This window comes from Nilaparvata lugens, unplaced genomic scaffold (genome assembly GCF_014356525.2).
Source record: "Nilaparvata lugens isolate BPH unplaced genomic scaffold, ASM1435652v1 scaffold4363, whole genome shotgun sequence".
NCBI lineage: Eukaryota > Metazoa > Arthropoda > Insecta > Hemiptera > Delphacidae > Nilaparvata > Nilaparvata lugens.
In genome coordinates, this window is record NW_024090631.1 from 1 (window position 1) to 9,910 (window position 9,910).

Consider the following 9,910-nt stretch of genomic DNA (forward strand, 5'->3'; position numbering starts at 1 on the left):
ATTCAATAAACTTGGAACTATATTTTGCTGTGTGAATGTGTTTGTATATCAAGCCGTGAGTTGAGCTTCAAAAATTTCTGTCAGGTTCGTAAAGTCTTAGCTCAATCATTTGAATTTTGTACGTTTATTATTCACTTCAGCTATTATTATCAGTTATTATTTTTTGTTCAGTTTTTAGAGCATCAATTCTCCGCGTGTTTTAATAATTCTGGCTATATAATCGTTTGGATGCGATGAAATTGTGATATTATTTGAGGTTATTGGCGGGTGCTTATTTTCGATATTATTATTGAAGATTTAGATAAATATTGAAGAATATTCAAAGTCTTGGTGATATAAATTGATTTGATTATATCTTATTAGTTAATAGCAGTTTATATTCTGTTGATTTGCAATAATACTAGGTATATTTCGATAAGGCATTGCTTGATAGTAATGAGTGATAGGCTATGCATTATCGGCTTTATTATTATTTATTTGTAGGCTTCTTTTCTTGAAAAATGGTGCTCAATTAAAGTTAATACGGTTTGTTTTGGGCTGTTTCATAAAGTTTTAGTAAATAGTTCTTGAGCTTATGGTGAGTAATTGTTTGATATTTTTTGTTCTCTGCTCACAAGTGAAACGCTTCTAAGGAAAACTGTGAGCCCTATTAATGTTAATTGTAGGCTTATTTAATTTTCTTTTTTCGAATTTCAAGAAGATTGAACTTAAGATGGAATGGTTCACAATCTGTGTAGAGGTTTTTGTTTATTTTGAGGTTAACCGAGCATTAGCTTGAACAAGCGCGCTCTCAATAAAGGCTACGAGTTTTATAGTTTATTATTAAAGTAGCAGCTTCATGTTTAAGTTTGATACATTTACATGATTTTCGGATTTTATTAGTACATTCTTGGTTTTCGGTTGATCAATATATAAGTAGTAATAATTCATGCCTTTATTTCTACTAATAATATTGAAGTCTGACACTAACATTAATAATTGAAGATCTCAGATTCTATTCATTCTGACTTGACTGAAATAAATAGTAGTAACATTTATAATTACTTTAATACTAGGCTTACTACTATTTGAAAATATTATGACTAGTACATACACTAAGATATTCCTCCAGCTTTCAGGGTTCTTGTAAATACAGTCCTATATCCTTGAGTCTAAATACTATAATCAGTTATTAGAATATGAAACTGAAAGTAACTTCTCAAAGGGGAGTGATAGGTAGGCTAACTATAAGTATACAGTTTTAATAATCGGATGGGTATGATAATGGGTTTGAAATTTATTACTAGGAGACTTCCACTTCTACTATTTGATTACGGCTCCAACTTGAGGCTTTGTAACATAATAAAAGAAACAACATTTTATTGGTTATATTTTTCAATGTTTTTCGATCTGTATTCCATCAAGTTATCAAAATTAAAAAAAAACATGTTCTGGAATTTTTTTCTGATGATTAGTTTTTGTGATATGAGCGCTTCAAGTTTGAATTTTGAACTGATTATTTCAGATACGTTAAGATTTTGATGGTACATTCTTTATGGTATTGTTGATGAAAACCTTTTTCAAAAGATTGATCTAAATTGCTTTATATGAGACATTTTTTTTTTAAAATTGAGTAACTCAAAAATTGATATTTTTATAGAAGTTTTCATTTTTTTATTCAACAATACTGTGAGGAATGTAAACATTTTCATAAATTTATCTCTTACAAAATTATCTGTTTTAAAATTTAAACTTTAGACGCTCATAACACAATCATCAGATAAAACTTTTTTAATGTTTATAACAAGATATCCAAATCGACAAACTTGAAAATATTACCAGTAAAACGTTATTTTCAGACTGTTCCACAGCCCTAATGCCAGAGGGAAGTCTCTTTGACTCGCTAGTACTTACTATTAAAATGATAGTCATGGTCCAATTCCTAAGCGACGACTCTAGGCTGTAGTAACAGTTGTAGTCTATTACTTTATATTATTGTAGGCCGTAGTCGACATGTATAGAGTACAATAAAATATAGTAATAGAGTACAGTCGTTAATACAGCGCGGCTACATCGTCGTCGCTTAGGAATTGAACCTTGAGATTGTGTGTTGAAGTTGGACAATTTCTCGATAGGATAAGATCCATGCGTCTGCTACTCCCGTTGTAAGTATGATTACTGGAAGAGCTGACTCCTCTAAATATTATTGAATCGCTTCCCAGTGGTTCGGAGCCCACCTTGAGCTGTAGGTCGACTCATCTCTTATCATTATCCGTCTCATTACCCACGCACAAGCCTGGTGGTCATGTGGGCATCACCTCAGCAAGAAGAACAGACTGAATAAGATAATCGGATTAATTTACATGAAATTTAGCCCCCTTGTATTTCTATCTCATGTCATAAACTCGTATTTATATTAATCATGATAGTAGGTTTTATAGAATTTATTGAATACAATAGATGTTGTAAAACTCCTACATAATTGAAAAAAAGTTCTATAAATTTCAATGCATTTTATTATTTGTTGTAGGTATGAATGAGATTGGAGGAGGTGGATGCCTGGATGCTGATGTGAGCTGGGCGGGCATCGTGACGTCACTCCACCCTTCTGTCATCGCCCGAAGCCTCCAAGTAGGGCATGACAGGTGAGTCTTGTCACATGCCTCTGTGGCCCGGTTGCACTAAAGTATGTTGAATTTTAACAAGCATTTAAATGCCACAAAAAAACAATTGGAAAAGGCTTCTTTGAAGAAAAGACTTGTCTGATTGGTTCAAGTAGAATCAACATTAAAATTCAACAGATTTTTGTCCAAACGGGCTGAATTCAATTTTATTCGATTGAATTTGAAATTTTCAATAAGCTCAGGATTTCCGGCTTTTAATCAATGTTTACTGTAGATGTGCGCTTGTATTCAATACTTTGTTCAGCCTGTGGTACTTTTCTAGAAGTTGTGTAATTCTTAGACCCGGTTGCTCATAAGCCGGTTAAATATTTAGTCGTGATTAATTTCATCAGAACCATTCAGAGAAGGTTTTTTCGAAAAATAGACTGGTTCTCTGATTGGTTCTCGTGAAATTAATATCACGATTTAAATTTAACCGGTTCTTCTGCAATACAGGATTGATTGAATACAAGATTACGATATAATCATGTCACTAGTGAGATATATAATATCCATGCTTTCTGTCGTTGAATAATATTTAACATTTTGATGGTGTTTATTCATTAATTTAATTTAATTACAAACATACATATGAAAGAAAAACAGGTACAGCCATTAGTATTTGTATTCGAAAAATATAGTCCAAATTTCTGTTTATGCCCAAGGTTTATGTAACTGTCATGTTATGATTTTATGTCAATAACAACTTATTATTCACTAATAATAACCCGGGACGGTCCCGGCTGAAGTATGACAGTCGTAAGGCCCATTGACGGCTCAAATTAAATTGTTCAGGCGGTGGGACCTTCCCGCAAGGGGGGACTGCCCACCAACAAAAGCCATACGAATTTACTTTTTTCTATTATTCACTTATTGATAACAACATGTTCAATGTGGAGAAATATAGTAGAAAACCTCTATTCTGTCTCTGAACTTTAAATTTTTTCCCAGTTTCAAATACAAACATTCTGAGTTGATGAAGAATGCAGTCTTGTCTTGATTTGTGACTCAGTAATTCATTTCCAATGTGTTGGTATATGTTTTCAGGTTGAACGAGTAGTTGATAAGGTGGTCCAGCCTTCAGACCCCCCCCCCCACCATCTCACCACTGAGGGACAAAGCTCCAGACTAGTTCCAATCAGGTAGGCTAGTGCATTTTATTTATATTTTTAAAATATTGTTTGTACAAAATTGATTGAAAATTTTACTCCTAAATTTCCATATAAGACTTATTTTTATTATTTAATGTTTGAATAAACAGTTCGATGTCTGTAGACTTCAATAATTATGTTGTACTATCTACATAGAAATTTAAAATCGTACCTGATAATTTTTATCAAGTTGAAAATTGAAAGAAGTACTTTTTCAACACTCATATTTTATTTTTCTCAAGATGTTTCAACTTTGAAGTCATTTTAATTTTGATGTAAATATAATTAGACCTGGACTAGAACGATAACAGTATGGCTTACCATTTTTGAAAAATTACTTACAATTAAAAATTTCAAGGATTGGTTTTAAATTGAATATAAAGCCGATAAAATTGATCGGTATGATGTATTAATTATTGATGTATAACTACTCTTTTAATATTATGACCTGATGTTTGTATATGATTGCTACGTGATAATTGGTTCTTCTATGTCTTGAAGATAATTCATTCATATTATAGCATTATTGTGCAGTAGAAACTGTACAGTACGATTCGTCTAACTTGGCAGCGTGCAGACAATAGGCCGACCTGTGTGATGCATGTGTCATTTACTGACAATATATATCAATCAATTTATTTATTTATTCAATGATATACAAAACATTGTCAAGCCACTTCAATGCTACTATATTTTTTATTTATTCATTGAATATAAATTATAATAACGAAGTTTAAAAAAAAATTGTCAATTCAAAACTTGAATACTTATAAAGATACGAAGATTGATCACAATGTGTAGTTGACTATTATGATTGTTCTCATCTTGAATTTAATTGAGATGTTAATTACTTGACTGGATCATAACGTGGCTGATTTTTGTTTGCAGTGAGCAGAGTGAGAGGAGAGGAGAAGAGCACAGCGAGCGAAGTGAGTTCTGAGCGGTTGCATGGAGGAGGATTGTCATTTGGTTGGTGTTGCTAGAGTGAGAGATGAGATGGAGCGGACGCTGCATTATCAGGTCAGTGTCGACAATATTATTAGCAATTCTACTATAGTGAGGTCCACGTTATAATGACAGTATTTGATCAACATTGGTGCTGCTATCCTTGTCTATCATCCGACAAAGCAGATGGTGCTATCTTTACTAGCATCCGTTGCCAGACGTTTTCAACAAGGTAGAAATATAATTTACAAAATATTCGATCTCAATTATGAACATTTTTTATTTAATCATTAATAATATATTTTTCTTGACGAATAAAATATAATTTATCATTTTTAACAAGAATGAACAGTTCATATTACATTAGATAATAAAATATACAAGTATCAGTTATCCTCTATAGAAGGTAGCGGCAAGGCAGAGAATCGGCAACGCTGTTCGCCGATCTTTCTCTAATGTCATTATAACGTGGACCTCACTATAGGGTCACCAGCCCGGCCATCAATCCTGGTGCTTTGCAATGGTTGTTCTCTGGCGACCCACTGGTGTCCTAATGTAATATACAAGCCTTAGACCTATATTACATCAGGACACCAGTGGGTTACCAAGCACCTGATCGTTTGGTGTCCTGTCACCAGGTTCTAGATTCCGACTGGTGTACACTCGGACACCTGGTTTCTCACTGGTGCCCCAATGTAATATGGACTAGACCAGCTATTTATACAGGATGAGGCAGAGCCGATTGACGAGTTTGGAAGAGTTATAAGTAATGAACGGTTCAATTTAGAAGATGAATCTTCAATGGATTCAATTCAGTTTGAAATGTAGTTTTTATTGTTAATTTTTGAAAATTATATCAGTTGAATGGCGGCCATCAGCAGCAGCAATACACTGATGTAGCGTATTTTTGAAGTTTTAAAATGTATTTTGGCACACTGCGATTGGTAAGGCCTGGATCTCTTCTCTGATTCGCTCCGTTAGTTCTTCCAAGGTGTGTGGGCGATCTTTGAAAACTTTATTTTTGAGGTAACCCCATAGAAAAAAATCTCATATGCTTAGCTTAAATCGGGTGAGCGTGCCGGCCACCTCAAGTCCACCCTTAGGCTAGGCACACACCAGTTAGTCAAGACAAGACAAGACATGATCAGACACGTTCAGACACAATACTTCACATAGTTGCTTATGAAGACATGTCCTATTGCAATGACTAATCAGTGTGAGTTGCGTCATAAGCAACTATGTGAAGTATTGTGACTAAACGTGTCTGATCATGTGTTGTCTTGTCTTGACTAACTGGTGTGTGCCTAGCCTAAGTGAGATTAGCCGCCCTGTGAACATTTGTCTCAACACATTCATTGAAATGCGCCGTGTGTGGGCTGTAGCGTCATCCTGCTAAAACCATATTATTCCCAAGTCATGTTCCTTAGCAAGTTCTTCCAATTTGGGGCGCAGAAACGTTTGTAGCATTGTCACATAACGCTGGGAGGTGACATTGACGGTGATGTTGCCATTCTCAAACACTATGGTCAGCACGCTCAATCGATGTAAGCATAAATATGCAATCTTTTTCTATGGGGTCACCTCAAAAATAAAGTTTTCAAAGATCGCCCACTCATCAATCGGCTCTGCCCCACTTTGTACTACGTGAAATAGTGAGGTCCACGTTATAATGGCAGTTTTTGATTAAGATTGGTATTGCTATCCTTGTCTATCATTCGACAAAGCAGATACCGTAGTGAATGTATCAAATCATGATGTGTATCAAGTTGAGATGATACTGTATCATATTGGTTTGATACTATATCATGTGTGGTGATACTGTATCATATTGTGTTGATACTATATCATGTTGTGGTTGTTCTTGTTCTTTAGTGAGGTCCACGTTATAATGACAGTATTTGATTAACGTTGGTGTTGCTATCCTTGTCTATCATTCCACAAGCACATAGCGCTGTCCTTTTCTAGCTCCGCAATATTGCCAGATCGTTTTATAACAATGAAGAAATATAATTTATTAAAAAATATTCGATGTTATTTATAAAAATATTATTCGATCATTGAAAAGTATATTTTCTTGACGAATAAAATTTAATCTTTATTATATTAGATCTTATTATTTTAATAGCACATCAGATATACCGGCATCAGCTATCCTCTATAGAAGGCAATGCTGTTCTCTTATGTTTGTCCACTGCCATTATAACGTGGACCTCACTATACTTGTACCAATGCTACTACTTGATGCTTGTTGAACTGTGACTGTAACTTGAGCGATGTGGCTTCCACACTCTTGCCGAGTGCCTACAAATGACGACGAGCGCCAGACTGCATGGCTACTATACCACCGCTTCCACTCACTACCTCCGTAAACAAAGCCGTAGTGCATTCGTGTGACGTCAGCACAGGTAGGGCTACTACACCAATAGAAACACTAGCTGATATAGATCAGCTGAAATCAACGATTTTTTATTGGTGTAGAAGACCTACCTGTGCTGACGTCACACGAATGCACTACGGCTTTGTTTACGGAGGTAGTGCTTCACTACGCCCGTATAATATGTATACAGCGAGCCTTTTGGCAAGCGACTTGGTGAGAGTGTGGATGACTACCATGCCACCGCTTGGCTAGTGCTTAGACCAGTTATAGAATAGACACGCTGGGAAGTCTAGCCTCTGAAGCCAACATCTACTGCCATATCTCCAAATCGTGACGTCATCATCGGATAGAAAACTTTCAGATTGTGTCTATTTCAGAAGGATGTAAATTATTATTAATTAAAATGGTCAACTCCAGCTGTGCTCCCACTGGAATAGACACAATCTGCTATGGAAAACAATGTAAACAAACTCTACAGAAAAGTTTTCTATCTGATGCTGACGTCACGATTTGGAGATATGGCAGTAGATGTTGGCTTCATCGACTTTCAGTATGAATATACAATAGGCCGTGTCTATTCTATAACTGGTCCAAGGGCTAGTGTGACTTGGTCAGTGTGAATGACTACTATGTCACCGCTTGGCAAGTGACTTGGCGAGAGTGTGGTGCTGGCATAACAGTGAGCACAGAAGCAGTACTCCCAAATAACAGTATCAGTGAACGCGTCCAGTACAGTGACATTATTATTCTCATAAATTTATACTGGCTCCGCTGGGCTGCGTGTGAATAGTCTCATCACAATTCATGGGATTTATATGTCCACTGTGCTGGTCACGTTCACTGATACTGATATGTGCGAATCCAGCTCAAGTACTATGGGCCAAACTCTGAAATAATGATATTGAAGTGATATTGCGGTAGATACAGTGAATGAATGTTGAAAACAGAATAGTTTATTAGCACCACTCCACTATAATCCTTATTACGTTTCATATTTTCAATCTCCAGCAAATGTATTGTTTGAAAGTAATTGTGGTGTAGCAACAACCGAAACTGGTGTCTCATTTTTATGATAGATCTGTCTGCTGTTGATTCACTTGCAATTGTCAGCAAATAGCATGAATGCTTTCCATTGAACCAATGCCGACAGCTGAAAGTGATTGTTACTATATTGACTGCACAGATGCTCTGCAGAGTGGAGTGGTGCATATTGCAGCTATAGTCACATTCACCTTATAGAGTCAGCATCTCATTAATATTGGTTTGCTATCATTGTCTGTCATTAGATAAAGCAGATAGCACTATCCTTTTCTAGCACCGTACCGTTGCCAAATTGTTTGTAGGCTATGTAGAAATATGAGCTACCAATTTTTTTTCTCAATAGTAAATATTTATTATTGAATCTTATAGTGATTAACTTACCACATGTAAGGTCCCCACTATGCGTGCGTCTGAGACGAGCCGGATTTTTTTTAGCTCATTAGCCGGACGCATTGTCTCTTAGGCTGGTCACTAACCGTAGGAAATGCATGATAAATATGTTGTCATATATTATTGTGTCATCAGCAAAAGGCTTCCAGCAAATTATTTTGAGGTTAGGTTTTTGTGTCTCCTATTTTTTTTCCTCACTGCTCTTTTGAGGTTAAATTATTTTTCTATCATTGTGATTTGTAATTTTCCAGTGGTTTATTTATTGTTATTGGTTGTTCATTTTATTTCGGAAGCCTCTCTCTGAAGACAAAATATTCATGATGAACATGTGTGTGTGTGTGTGTGTGTGTGCCTGATAAACATGCTTGTCCTACCGTTAGTGGCCTGTCTAATAACTAAAACTATAAAATAAAAGTGAAATGAATGCTCTCCATAAGAGGCCATGCATTTTATGAAGATGCACAAAATAATAATTCAGTGCATATGTCGCCAGTATAGTTGGGACCTTAAGGCCAAGCTACATGAGGCATTTTTTAGACGATTAGGCATTGAAGGAAGCTCTCCGATTGGGTTGGCGTTCGGGAATCAGATGATCAGCCAATCGGAGAGCTTCCTGCCCTGCCGACTCGTCTCTAAAATGCCTCATGTGGCTTGGCCCTTATGCTAAGGCTCTTTTGCTGCTGGTTGATAGACGTCCCCTGTTGTACTGTTTGTCGAAAATAAACGCTCCCCATAAGAGGCCATGTATTTTCTGAAGATGCGCAAAATAAATTCAGCGCATATGTCGCCATTTATCTAAAGTGGCTAAGGCTTACTATTTTGTTATGATTTTAATGGTAGTTTGTATTTTTATAGGACATGGAGGAGAGAGAGAGAGACAGACAACGCCAAAGGATGCCTGCTCAAACGGAACAGTGGGAAGAAGAAAAAAGATAGAAGACGCAGAAAAGAAGATATATTTTTACAAAATAGTGGCACTCTAGTGTAAGAGTTTATATAAAGTGAAAACTACAAACATTGAAAAGTGCATAACTGTGAATTATTGATGTGAAGTGATAGATAGTGAAAGGACTCGAATTACTTTCATTCTCAAAAGACGTTGAATTGATTTATATTTTGTTGGTGTGTTGTTGATATTGTGCATGTTTTGCTGTAAATAATAAATGCCTGTGGGGTGGGTGTCCTAGTGGGGTATTTTCAGGCATCGCGGAGGCAGCTGGATGGACGGACTACGCAGAACTTTAATCAAGGTAAAAGTCAGCTCTCGGCCGATTCTAACAGTTCATTCTAGTTCTTTTTCTAAATTCTTATTTCTTGAAGTTTTATTTTGAATTAAATTTTTTCCAGATCTGAATCATTTTCTT

At 35.8% G+C, this 9,910-nt stretch overlaps 1 long non-coding RNA gene across 1 annotated transcript; it reads left to right on the top strand.

Moving 5' to 3' along the window:
* The first annotated feature begins 4 nt into the window (after positions 1-4).
* LOC120355709 lies at positions 5-9,467 on the top strand. The gene is made up of 5 exons (XR_005573753.1): positions 5-84; positions 2,510-2,624; positions 3,690-3,784; positions 4,682-4,813; positions 9,402-9,467. It is a non-coding gene; the product is annotated as an uncharacterized LOC120355709 (long non-coding RNA).
* The last annotated feature ends 443 nt before the right edge of the window (positions 9,468-9,910 follow it).